Source organism: Acomys minous (genome assembly GCF_964271855.1).
Source record: "Acomys minous genome assembly, chromosome: 2".
Lineage (NCBI taxonomy): Eukaryota > Metazoa > Chordata > Mammalia > Rodentia > Muridae > Acomys > Acomys minous.
The window spans coordinates 105,218,508-105,231,880 of NC_140484.1; the positions used below are offsets into that span (position 1 = coordinate 105,218,508).

Genomic DNA, 13,373 nt, shown 5'->3' on the forward strand with positions numbered 1-13,373 from the left:
TGTGTGTGTGTGTGTGTGTGTGTGTGAGTGTGTGTTTATGTATGTATGTATGTACATGTATGATCTGAATAAAATTACCACATATAAGAATGTAAATTCAAGACTATCCTTTCTTTATAAGAAGTAACATAAGCAAATACTTATGAAGTATTTGTTAACATGTATTTCCTTACCTATATCATTGCTACTGAGCACTACAAAACAGAATCCTCACCTCTAAAATGGTTTGGAGTTATTTCAATTAAAATGCTTCAAGTGCTCTCTGGAACCTGATTTACATTTCATGTAGGTAGCTTAAATTATTCTCAAGATGTCAAAACAATGCTGTCTGACCTTTTATGGGAATATAAACATTTAATTAAGAAATAAATACATATTTCAGTTATTCAGCAACACTTATCTCTGATAACATCAATTCTTAGTGACATTATTTAACATATAGAAAGCCCCAAACCTTAACATTGTCAACTTAGAAAAAAATCAGGTGGTCACTTCCATGATGTTAAAGAAAAATAATATACAAGTCAACAAATGATGTGACTATCTTCTTAAAAATGTATATTATATATACACTTTCATTTATTTTTACTCATTTTTTTAAAGTTGCTAGAAAGATGGGGCTGTGTGTGATTCGAGGGTGGATTGATGTGAGATCTGACTGTGACCAGGCATTTCTGTTCCCTGCAGCACCCCTGGGGAGGCTGTGCATAACACTGGAATATTTGGACCTCAGTGTAAACAAGTCTGCTGTTCCCTATTGTAAGCTGAAGGTGCTTTACTTTAACTGTTATAAAGATAGTGTGTCCCTAATATTTATTTCCTTTGGAATGGTGTCTTGGTTACCATTTTCTGTTGCTATGGTAAAATACCCCAACAAAAACAACTTAAAGAGAACACATTGATTTTACTTCACAGTTCAAGAGTACAGCACACCATGATGAAAGAAGTCACTGCTGCAGCTTAAGGTGGTTAGTCTAATGGCAGCCGCAGTCCAAAAGTGATGAATATCGATGCTCAGATTTTCTTTTCTTTTCTTCCCCGCCCCCCCCCCGTGTGTGCGTGTGCGTGTGCGTGTGCGTGTGTTTGTGTGTGTGTAATCCACCCAGAGGCCAGAAGGAGCCATCATATCCTCTGGTTTGAGTCACAGGTAGTTGGGAACCAGTGACATTTCGTGCTGAGATCAAACTACAGTCATGGAAGAGCAAGAAGTGTTCTTAACAGCTGAACCGTTTCTTTAACTCCCACCCTTCTCTTTTTTAAGTCTGTCAAATACAACTCTTTCTTTCCATGAAATGGACTTCATTTCTGGGGCCACCTATCATCCTATTCTTATGTGAGATGAAATTCCCTTTCTTGGGTTTAGTTTCCATTCTTTCTCTTTGCTCAGTATGTCCATACTCAGGTCTTAGTCAAGGCTTAATCTTTACTTTTATTATAACATGTATTTAAATGACTAATAAGAAAAAGTACACTGGCAAAAGATATGTTTTGTTTAAAAAATATCTTTCTACATTTCAGTGTTTACTAAAAGTTTGCTAAACAGTATTTTTTTTCTCACTGAGACATCAAAGATATTTTTTTCATGTTCACCACCATAAACTATGACATAATTTTATATTGTGTCTGCAAAAACTATTGTTTTGGACATTTAAAATTCATGGCCACTTTTTCATTAATTATTGTTACATTCATATATGCATATATACATGTACCTGAAATATAATCTTCATTATGGGAACATCAATCTGAATTAAATTTGGACAAAAACAAATACTTTACTGCAAAAGTTTGAGATGTGTTCTTGGCAATAGAGAAATTCTTATGCCAAGAAGCCACCTGATTAAAATATGCACTGATTGTGTAAGGAGAGTTAGTTAACGGAAGGTCTGAGCGTGTTTAAAACTGTCACAGTGGGAGAAGATGTGCTTAGCCCTGCTTGGATTTGGGGTGCCAGGATGGGTTGATATCCCTTGGGAGCCTCTCCTTCTCTGATAAAAAGGAAGGGAGTTTGGAGGAAGGGGCATGACAGTGGGCCCGGGAGGCGTGGGGAGAAGGGCTGAGATAAAGCTGTAAAGATATTAAGTAAAAAACAACCTGTCATACACCAGTTCACTTATACTTAAGGCAAAATAGTCAATAATTATAAGTGTAGAAATGTTGGGTTAGCAAAGGGATGCCTCGATAGATGTGGTACAGTGAAGCGAAAGGGACCTAGGTACTGTGTGGAGAGAAAAAACCCAGTGCAGCTGCAATGATTTATGAAATTATGAAGTCTCATGCCAAGGTGGAAAATTTTTGTAATGAATGACTAAAGAAAGCTTCAATTTGTGAAGAAAATAATTATTTATTTTAATGGTTAATTAATAGTCCCTCAACCACTATCTGGCTCTGTGGAGCACCAACAGTTCTAAGAAACAGCAGAATAATAGTGGACCAAAATCCAGACTTTATTTTCATAGAGACTGTATTTTAGTTGGAGAAATCTTGACAGTAAAGAATAATAAAAATCAACTGCTGAATGAAAAGGATATCATATTGTGTGTTATATGCTAACTAAAATCCAAAGTAGTAAAAAGAGGTCTTCAGTTGAGAGAGAAAATTGGGATGGTGGGAAGGCTAGTTTTAACTGCCAACTTGAAACAATAAAATCACATTGGAAGACAGCTTTAATGAGAAATATTTAGGCCACACTGGCTTGTTAGCTTGTCTATTAGTGATGTCTTGACTGCCAATTGATGGTGAATACATAGTCCACTGTGGGTGACAGCCTTCGCTCGGCAGGAATTCCTTCACAATATGCAAATAAAGCAAACTAGCAACAAGCACTAGACATAACTTGTTTTTTTCTCTCATCTTGACTGTCTATGGTATGACCAGGTGTTTAAAGGTCCTGCTTCTGTGATTTCCTTACAATGACAAACTAGAACTTGGAAGTTTTAGACAAACATTCTCTTTTTAAGTTGCTTTTGTTAGGATATTTTTTTTTATCACTACAGATATGAAGCTAAAACAGATGGTTATTACTGTTTTAACATGAGATCATAAAAACTGTCATATATCCAGGTAGAACCTGGAAAAAGGTGAGAAAAGGGGCTGTGAAAATATGTGAGAGAAAGTGTAAAATGTTTCCAGGGAGAAGTGACTCTGATATGGTTAGGAATCTAATCTGGGGAAATTAGTTGAGATGAGGGTTTGACGTTAGAAGATGAAGTCAGGGAAGAAGTCTGAGCCAGCTAACCCGAGATCCTGGATTTGGGGCTTCGCTTTGCGGGAGGATAAGAGTGCGTGGAAAACACCAAGAGGATAAATGATATGAATTAACTGCTGATCTTAAAAAAGGACTACAGGGATGTAGGCTCAGAGCAAGACTGAAAGAAGGCTGGACAGTCTTGAAAAGTTTGTCAGAATCCAAGCCAGGATTCATTTGAGACTTGCTATAGCGGAGACAGATACAAGTAATATAATTTTGAGGAAAATTGATGAAGGGATAGTAGTATTTAAAAAGCATTGTTCCAAAAATCTCAACGTTAGTGTTAAGAGGAGGAATGGTCTTTGAAAGAAAGAAAGCCAGATGTGTCACACACCTGCCTGTAATTCTAGAACTGAGGCTGGTGGTGGATATATAATGAGACAATATTAATTGAAAGAGAGAGAGAGAGAGAGAGAGAGAGAGAGAGAGAGAGAGAGAGAGAGAGAGATGGAGACTATCAGAGCTAGTATCAGGAAGATCATTATTCTCTTTAGTAATTCTTGTTCTTAGGAGGTCTGGAAATGGAAAAGCAGAAAATGGGCTTTACTGAATGCTTCATATGGTTTTACATATGGAATTTTATCAGAAGACAGCTAGACGTGCATTGTGTCTGGTTTCCTTGGTGCTCCAGTGGGAGACATAAATAGTAACCACAGAGATCATATGGCTGCTATATTCTAATGTAGTTATTATGTTCCCATTCACAGAAAAATTTGCCAAAGCCCACTTTAAAGAATAGAGGAGAAATGCGGTGGTGTCTAGAAGATGACCTGGGAACAAGAAAAATTGTTATAATAGAAGAATTTCCAAAATAAGGTAAAGGGGATTTTCGGTGAGGAATGAATAATGAATTTTACTTCAGTGAGGGGGAGGGCAGTGAAAGCGCATGTTATTTAACTTGACCTTACAAAGGAATCTAGACCCTAGGTGGTTGTGGAGCAACGTTTTACCCATAATAGGAACGGAGAACACTCAAGTTCAGATGAAAGTACATGATAAGCATTGGTAGTGGGGTCGTAGACACTGTCTTCTAATCACTGGCATCGTTCTCAATGCCTGGGAAAAACAAGATCACCAACAGAACGAACTTTATGTTGCAGCCTATAAAGCAAAATGAGCGGAGATCCTCATGATGAGAGTAGACAATGGCGGGGGCATTAGCCAGGTTCCCAGCCCTGGTCACAAATACTGAGTGTGATTCATTGTTACATTCAGAAATTATTTCCCTCAGTAGAAGCAGCTCAGGTACAGCCCCTGATGTGACCATAGAGGTATATTCAGCTTCTTTTTTTTTTAATTTTCATGGTAACTATGACAGGAGAAAGAGAAGTAAAATTGCAGAACTTGCATATGGCAGGGCCTAGGTCGTGAAACCCTGAAGCGTGGTACAGAATCTCCCCCGAGAGCTCACGGGAATACAGGCTCCTGTGGTCCATCTATGAAACGTCTGAAGAGTGAGTGCTAAGATTTCATGGATTCTAATTTCTAATAATCTCATAGTTAATCCTTAAACAGTGGTTCTCACCCTTCCTAATGCTGGTGCCCTTTAACACAGCTCCTCATGTGTTACTTCACAACTGCACTCTTGCTACTGTTAGGGACCATAATGTAATTATCTATGTTTTCTGATAGCCTTAGGTGATCCCTGTGGAAGAATCTTTCAACTTCCAATTGTGTTATGACCCACAAATTAATAACCTCTGTCCTATAACTACTAGTAAGGAAATCAAATATGGGGGAAACACCACTGCCGTATCACACAATCGAGTTCTGGCTATGTAGAGAAATGAGAAATGAGGTGTGATCAACTGTGGAAAGGAGGAAAAGTGATGTGATATAAGGTCTCTGAGCTATGAGAAGAACTAGAAATAATAGTCAGAGGCAATCTAGATGGACATATAAGGGCATGGTATAAATTGTTGATAGGATAAAATCCTACTGTAATTCCGCACCAGTGAGAGACTAAGGTACATGATATAAAATAAGATCTCTGGAAGGGAGATTCTGAAGAAAGGATGAGTCTCATACCCCAAGATTATTCGCATATTATTATTAATTATTAATATTATATGAATACAAATTAATATTATTGACATGCCCCAATATTTTTCACTATGTAGACATAAGAATTACCTAGGATTTTACTGTGGTAGAGAAGGAAAAATTGACACAAAGAGCACATTCATGTTACCACCAGACTAATGACAAGAGATAAGGAAGGTACAGAAGTAAATACAGCTGCCACATGAAAGTACAATGAGAGAGGGTTCATATGTAAGTATATATGTAAGTGAATATATATATGTATATATATATATATATATATATATATATATATATATATATATATATGTGGAGTTTCATTAAGGACCAATTCCAGAGGACTCAGAGAAAGGATCTAGAGTGTGAAAAGAACGGGATGCTCTCATTGAATTGGATAATGTAATGAACTTTAAATTCTGCTTCTTAGTATCCCCAGCAAAGACAGAAGGCCTAGAAGACTCTTCTTCATCCCTGTCTGTGGTAAATTTTTCAATGTTGAGAAAAGTGATGTAGAGTATGCAATGCTGTCAGATACTTGGAGTGCTTCCTGCCCTTCCTTCTCACTCAGTAAGCTACAGGCTCCTACCTTATCTTTGTATTGTCTCCATTTATTGTGGACCACACACTGCTTCAGTGCCAAACATTGTTCTGCAGGCAGGAAGTCCAAGTGTACAGCAGATGGCTGTTTTCTATTCTTATACAGAGATGGACCTCAGATAAATAACCCATAAATAAATTCAAATAGTAACAAAGTCCATGAGGGAAATCATATAGAGCAAATTGCAACAGAATGGGTAATGGTTTGGGAAGAAAGTCCCTCTCTTGGAAATTGACATTTAATTTGAGAATGGGATGCAGGAAGAAAGAGGTGGCTGAAAGGTATAGAAGGGGTTTGTTTTGAAGAATAACTATTCAGGACCGAGCCTATGGTGAGGTCCAGCTGGGCTGGCAGAAGTCTAGGAAGGAAATCAGAATGCTAGGGTGCTGTGTGCTTGGTGGAAAGATGAAGGGAGAGATGGACAATGCCATACAGGTATACAGTTTTTAGGAGACAGAAAACAATATGAAATGAACTCATTCTTTATTTAAGGAAGCTTTCTAAGCATTATGTGAAGCTATTTCCTGGGGGCTAAAACCAAATAGCACTGAATTTTGTGTACATGGCATTCAAGCAGATTGGTTCTGTTTTTGTAGTGATGTAGTTGTTCCCATGGTGAGACCAGTCCTGCTAAAATCAGTGCAGGAACATGTTGTACCTATAGCTACAAGTCACATTGTCATTCAACATCTAGTCCATGAGGCCATGACTCATCAATGTCCCAATTTCTTCTGTCTAAAAAGTATTCTTTCTGTAATTAGATTTTATATCTGTCTAGTCTGAGTCTGATAAGAGCCCCTTTTAATGTGGCAAATATTAAGAGCAGTGTTTGCTTTGGCAGAAACCAGAGTCTCTGCTAGTTAAGAGTTTTTTGTTGACTTTCACATCCATTACATGGAGTTTCAGCAACTTATAATATTCCTAACAGGAAGAAAAGTCAAACTCAATTTTTTTTAAAAATCAAGAGCATAACCTGTTTGCTGCCTTGAGGTCAAATAATTTAACTTAACAAGTAATAGGAACTACACCTTTGACTGTTGGAGATACAACTTTTAAATTAGTTTCCAGAGTCCTGCTCAGAGTACTGGATGCTGAGAGCATGGGAAGACAACGTGTAAGCCCTATTTTTCCACTCATACCATAATTTTCATTTTCTAAAATATTTGGTTTCATCCTTAAATGTCAAAGAAGACAAAGAGTCTAGCTATGAGTAATGACTTCAATGTTTTCAAGAATGAAACACAGAATGAGAAAACATAGATGATCATTTGCCTTTTCCACATATTAATTTTAACTTAATAAATATGATTGTATTAGGTATTTCGTTTATCATTTGTGTTTTCTGGAATTATCTCGTATAGGGTGTAGGTAAGGCTCAGAGGCTATGAGTCAGTCCTGCTTATGCAGAAGACCTGAGTTTTGTTCCTACTGCCTACATCAGTAGGGATTCCATGCCTCTGGACTCAGCCTTCACCTGCACTCATGGTCATATATACACGCACAGATACATATTTAAGATAATAAAAACTAAATCTAACAATCATGTTTAAAAAGAAATATAGAAAATAAGAATCTTTAGAAAGCTGTGTCCAGAAAGCTATCAACGTGAAAGTGATCTAGCCAGTGGACAGGACATTCTCCACAGTTATGTGGAGAGCAGGAACTGACTCTGACATGAGCTCTGGTGCCCCATATTTGACCACATTCCCTTGGTGGGGAGGCGTGGCGGCACTCAAAGAAAGAATAAGCAGGCTACCAAGATGAGACTTGATATCCTATGGCCATATAGTGGAGGAGGAGGTCCCCCTCAGTCTTAGACCTAGGGGAGGGGAACAGGATGAAAGCAGGAGGGAGGGAGGAATGGGAGGATACAAGTGATGGGATAACAATTGAGTTGTAATCTGAATAAATTAATAAAATAAAAAAACAAAACAAGCAAATAAAAACAGTACAAAATGCACTTGGTATTCAAGTAGCAGGGATTATATTTCCAAAAGAAGCTTCAAAATTAATATTTTGGTATATATTTCTAAACAAAAATACTTTATTCAGGAAAGTAGTTATTGCTTCTGATAAGACCATGAAATATTTTCTTTGGTTTCTTCTCAAGAAAAAAAACCAGTGTAAGAGCAATGCATATTTAAGCCTGGCAGGAAAGGACACGTTGGAAGGAGAAACACTGCATCTCTCTTTTGCTTTCAACTATTACAGTTTTTCTCACTTGCAAAATTTGTATGGCTAGCAGCCATCAAAGAGTCCAAATGCAAGGCTGAGCTCTAAAGAGAAAACATAAAGTCCTTGCTTTCCCGGCACTTGTCAAATGAGTGGGACCAGCAGCAATGAGCTCTGACAACAGCTCCCCTATGAAGCTTTTGTGAGCAACTCCTTTGTGGATCCAAAGACTACTGATGGTTTGGCACCTCAGATTTCTCTTTAAGCTATTTTTATTTCACTCATTTCCATCCATCAGGAAACTTGTTCCACAGTCCTCTGAAATTTGACGATCTTTTTCAGACTTTTAATTTCTCACTCTTTTTATATTATGTGAAGTTTAGCTTCTATAGTAAATGCCCATCCGTTCATGTCCACAGTGACCCTGCTTCCCTTGAATGATCCCTGATCATTAAAAATTTTTTAATTTGTTCTGTGTGTATAGAACCTAAAAGACAGAGTAGGTTCTTTGGAATAAGTAGAAATAATGGTGTTAAAGATTTTATTGTTGTTAATGAATGTGAAAATGGTAGTTTATGATGTGAAGTGATAAATTATTAGTTAGATAATTACATATATTCATCTGGAGTCAAGGATTCATAACAGCAAACACTTTGGGCAAATATCTGATAACAGTGCTTTAAAAAAAAAGGAAAAATGACTAGATAGTACATTGAACTTTTTGTGAAAAAAATAAGAGAACTTTATGAAAGAAAGTAAGTTCAAGGTTTTACATTCTTGACTGAAAGTTTGACCATGGTAGTATATGCTTGTAATCACCAAGGTTGAGTGGTTGATATTGTAGGACAATTAATTCAAGGTCAGTTCATTCAACACAGTAAGTTTGAGGTAACTCTGAGTTACATGGCCAGAAAGTGCTGGAGAGGAAGCCCTAAAGCTTAACTGGCCACACTATAATAACCTCTTATCTCTTGTACAATGAGATGACGATTTAAGATTCCTGGAGCGTGAAACTCAAGAGCTAAATCATAGAGTTGGATGAATAATAATCCAAATTAAATTCACAACATTTGTGTCTTCCAAATTAAAGCTGAAATATTTATTGGAGAGAAGAAGTACTACATTTTTGACATTTTTCAATACTCTGGAGCCTTGTAAATTTAAATACCCAAGCCTTCTTTCAAAGTAGAAATACCTATTCTTCCTCTGCTCAAGCTAATAAGCCTGGCCTAGTTATTGCCTGGGTTCTACTGATTCTGGTTTAATTTGCCCTATTGCTTTTCCTTGTTTTTTTTTTTTTTTTTTTTTTTTTAACCTAAGGCCATAACCCAGTTTCTGAAATCCTGAGTGGGGATATGGTACACACAGTATCAAGACTATAAAATGTTGCCCGTTAGTATGGGCAAAACTTTGAGAGTAGATTAAGATATTGTGTGTAGGAATGAAGGAACAGACAGGAGGGTGTATCATGGTGAATGTAGATACAATGGATTAGTGAAAAAGAAGAGTATAATTAAAGACTAGATTCTAGGTGGGAGTGTTTGAGGCTGAGAAGGAGTAAATCAGTAGGGTCAGATGATAAAAAGCTGTTTTGATAGTGACCTATATTGAGTAATACTATGAGTTCAGAACCGCCCCCCCAGTCTCGCTCTCCCTTTGTCTGTCTGTCTGTCTGTCTGTCTGTCTGTCTGTCTGTCTGTCTCTCTCTCTCTCTCTCTCTCTCTCTCTCTCTCTCTCTCTCTCTCTCTTCTCTCTCTTTCTCTCAACCAAAAGAAAGATTCCTGAAGGCACAGACTGAGAGAGCTACTTTGTTTTATATTTACATAAGAATTGCTTATTCTTGTGTACGCTTCTATGATACAATGGGAAAAAATCTGAGATTCACAATATGTGTCAATTTCTGAATTTATTCAGATAGCATCATCATCACTGAAGACCTCTGAATGGGACTGGTCCTTTCAGGCCAAAGCTATGAGCAGAAATGCTGCTGTGCAAGTAGGCACTTAATGACAGGGTATTTGAGTGACAGACGTCAAAAAGAGACAATGAAACACAAACAGCACGGTAGTACTGCAACATGCAACAGAATAAAAACAGATGTCAGAGTGTTTTGAGCTTTCAGAAATCCTCGGTTTTCATTAAATGGCGACAGCATTTCTAGAATGCAAATGAATGAGGGTCTTCAATAGCATTCCATGTGGCATAAAGCCTTAGATTTTTTTAAAACAGTACAACTCAAGTTGCTGTATTTAGAGGGATGCAGATCCTTGATGACTTTAAGTAGATGAGCAATCTAATCCAACAAGGAAGGAATCTTGGGTCTTGTCAGCAATTTTTGATAGTATTGTTTCCCATAGTCTCATAAGGGACATATAGCTACTGAACAGATTAATTGTGCACAGAGGAAGAGGGGAGGAGGGAGAGAAGGAGGGGTATGGAAGGACTCATTTAACATTCCCAGGGATTAATAGATACATCATTTGTAGAGTGCTCCCTCTAACACACACACACACACACACACACACACACACACACACACACATACACACACACATACACACACACACATACACACACACATACACACACACTCACACACACACACATACACACACACACACACACACACACACACACACACACACACATCAAATGTTCAGAGATGCCCCCCTCAAAACCTTAAGGCTTGGAATATAGTTTTATGGAGAACAGAAAAACCCTCAACTAGCTGAGTTAAAGCTTTTTGGCATCTAGAGAGTGTCTTACTAACCCTCTTGCTCCCTGTGGTGTTTGTTCCTCTTTCTCATCATGATTTACTCCAAAGTTTATAATCACAGCTAAACTGCCAGCTCTAAATCAAAGAACATTTTTTAAATGTAACACAGCTCTGTGAGGACTCCTAAATCTTTCCCTAAAGCACACTTGAACTTTGCAATGCTCCTTTGGGAAGACTCGTAAGACATAGCACTGTGGTGTGTAAGCTACTTAAGTGAAAATATTATGATTTCAGCTAATTGGCCCATTAAAATACAGCTTTAAATAAAATCTGAACTATTCCTTTGAAGAAGTTCATGTGTGGCACCTATAGCTGAATGCTTTTCATCTTATGTCTGACAGATGATAGAAATGTGAAAAAAAATGGGGAGATGAAGAAGACCAAGATGTCACCATCACCTGTCGAATTCTTCACAAACCTCTGCACTTTTGCCCTGCTTTGGTGGTGAGATGCCCATTCCATCTACCTGGGCAGAATTTAAGCTGGCAAGATTTCTGAGATCTGAAGGAGAGGAGTCAAGCATCTACAAACTTCCCTTCATTCTTTTCAGCATTGCTTTCCTTTTGAAACGCAGGAAGCTGACATTCTAGGGTTGAAAAGTAAAGGTGCTGGTGATTCTTTCTAAGTCAAAAGTAATTGGATACTTGTGTGTCAAAGCACCAACTCTCATAAAGCCAGGTAGCTAACATCAATGGGAAAGCAAGTGGGTCAGAAGATAACCTGCACGTTCTTTACTGCTTGATAGCTTCGTCTTTTGAAGACTCACTTTTGGAATTCATGGTGTTCTCTTGTAACCAAATGACGCCCAAGCCTCATATTATCGTATGTTAATAATGCACTGTAATGCAGCCGAGACCACTGGGATAGCAAGGGCTCGTCTTTGAAGACCCGAGCATGTAAGGACCTCAAATAAATCTTGACAAATCCACATACTATAAAAGAAGATTCTCGAATCAAAGATCTGAGTCTAGAAAAGTTTTTTTTGAAGCTAAAAGAAGATAGAGGCAATGATCAGACAAGCACAAGTTGTTCACTTTGATGTAATCAGATTACAAATTTGTTCATGTAAGTCTCACACTAGAAGAGAAAAATTCAAAGAGTATTATTACTCAAAGGATAATAAAGAAGGGATATGCCTAATTTTTATGTAAGATTGTGAAACTTTTTATTAATATGCTGTATATTTTGACTAGGGTGTAATGTTGTTCTGAGTCAGGATATCTCTGAAGAGACAAAGGGATTCTGTTAAGAAGTTTTGCTTTTATTCTGGCTTTTGATGATATGTGTGCTATGAAGCACTTTAGACTGTGGGCACTCACTGGAAAGTCATCCTGCATACCTTCAAAATGGAACTTTCCACAGAATCTGAGGCAGCACGAACCTGTGTAACATGTTTTCCAGTCAATGAACTTGGTCAAAGATAAGCTTTCTTATGTTTCAGTTTTGTTTATTTAGGATAAATGTTTCACCTTTCTTGGTGCAGTAATACCTAACATTTATATATACATATATGCATATACATATATTTATGAATGGTTATTAAATCCAATAAGCCTATCTAGAGCAATAGCAAGCTACTCAATATGCATTGATATGTCTCTCTATTCAATCACTATTTTTTTTTATTTGACTGATTTGATTTGATTTGATTTGAATGCAAGTGAATGTAAACCCAAAGTAATACTGGCTTGTGCCAGAAGCAAATCTCTTTTATTCTCCTGAAAATGGAGTTAATCCAGGGACACCATGTAAGTCCATGACTATCAGTCCATATCCCAGTGGAACTCTCTGAGTGGCACAGTTATATTTCAGGGGAAAGATGGGAGGGGCACACAGCACTCCTTCATTGTAAAAACACTCCTTAGAATCCACACTTAGTGCTGCCGCCAACTGTACCTCATTAGGCAAGACTTAGTACCAAAGCTGCTATGATTGGTAATTTTGTGCATTGAGTTGAATGAGTCATAGGGTGTTCTGATACTTCGTTTACACTGTTTCTGGATAAGCAAGGATGGGTGTTTCTGAAAGAAGTGGGAAGTGCACCAGCAACCTAAAGGAAGCAAAGGTCCCTTTGCAATGTGAATGGGCACTGCATCATCCCTGGGAGCCTGAATCGGAAACAGTGTTGGAGAAAGAAAGAAACTACTTTCTCTCCCTGGCTGCGAGCCTGGGAGACTGATGCTCCTCAGGCAGGACTTTTACCAGTGGCTCACTAGTCCTCAAGCTTTCAAACCTGGACTAGAATTTACACTGCTTACTCTAATACTCACGTCTATGAGACTGTATCATCAGATTTCCTGGGGCTTCTGATTGTAGAGAACAATCGAAGTTTTTTCTTTCTTTTCATAATTGTGTGAAATGATTCCATTTAGTGTCTCTCCCCTCCCTTCTCCCCTTCCCTTTTTTCCTGTCTTCTTTCCCCCCTCCTCTCCTCTCCTCTCCTCTCCTCTGGTGTCTTTTGTGATGTGTGTGTGTGTGTGTGTGTGTGTGTGTGTGTGTGTGTGTGTGTGTGTGTGTTCCATAGCTGCTATGTT

The 13,373-nt window shown here is 37.9% G+C and overlaps 1 long non-coding RNA gene across 2 annotated transcripts; it reads left to right on the forward strand.

Moving 5' to 3' along the window:
* The first annotated feature begins 883 nt into the window (after positions 1–883).
* Positions 884–12,229, forward strand: LOC311586407. 2 transcript variants are annotated; one of them, XR_014775527.1, is made up of 3 exons: positions 884–965; positions 3,958–4,066; positions 11,181–12,229. It is a non-coding gene; the product is annotated as an uncharacterized lncRNA (long non-coding RNA). The 2 variants fall into 2 exon arrangements; XR_014775528.1 differs by lacking the exon at positions 11,181–12,229 and adding an exon at positions 4,569–4,672.
* Positions 12,230–13,373: the final 1,144 nt, after the last annotated feature.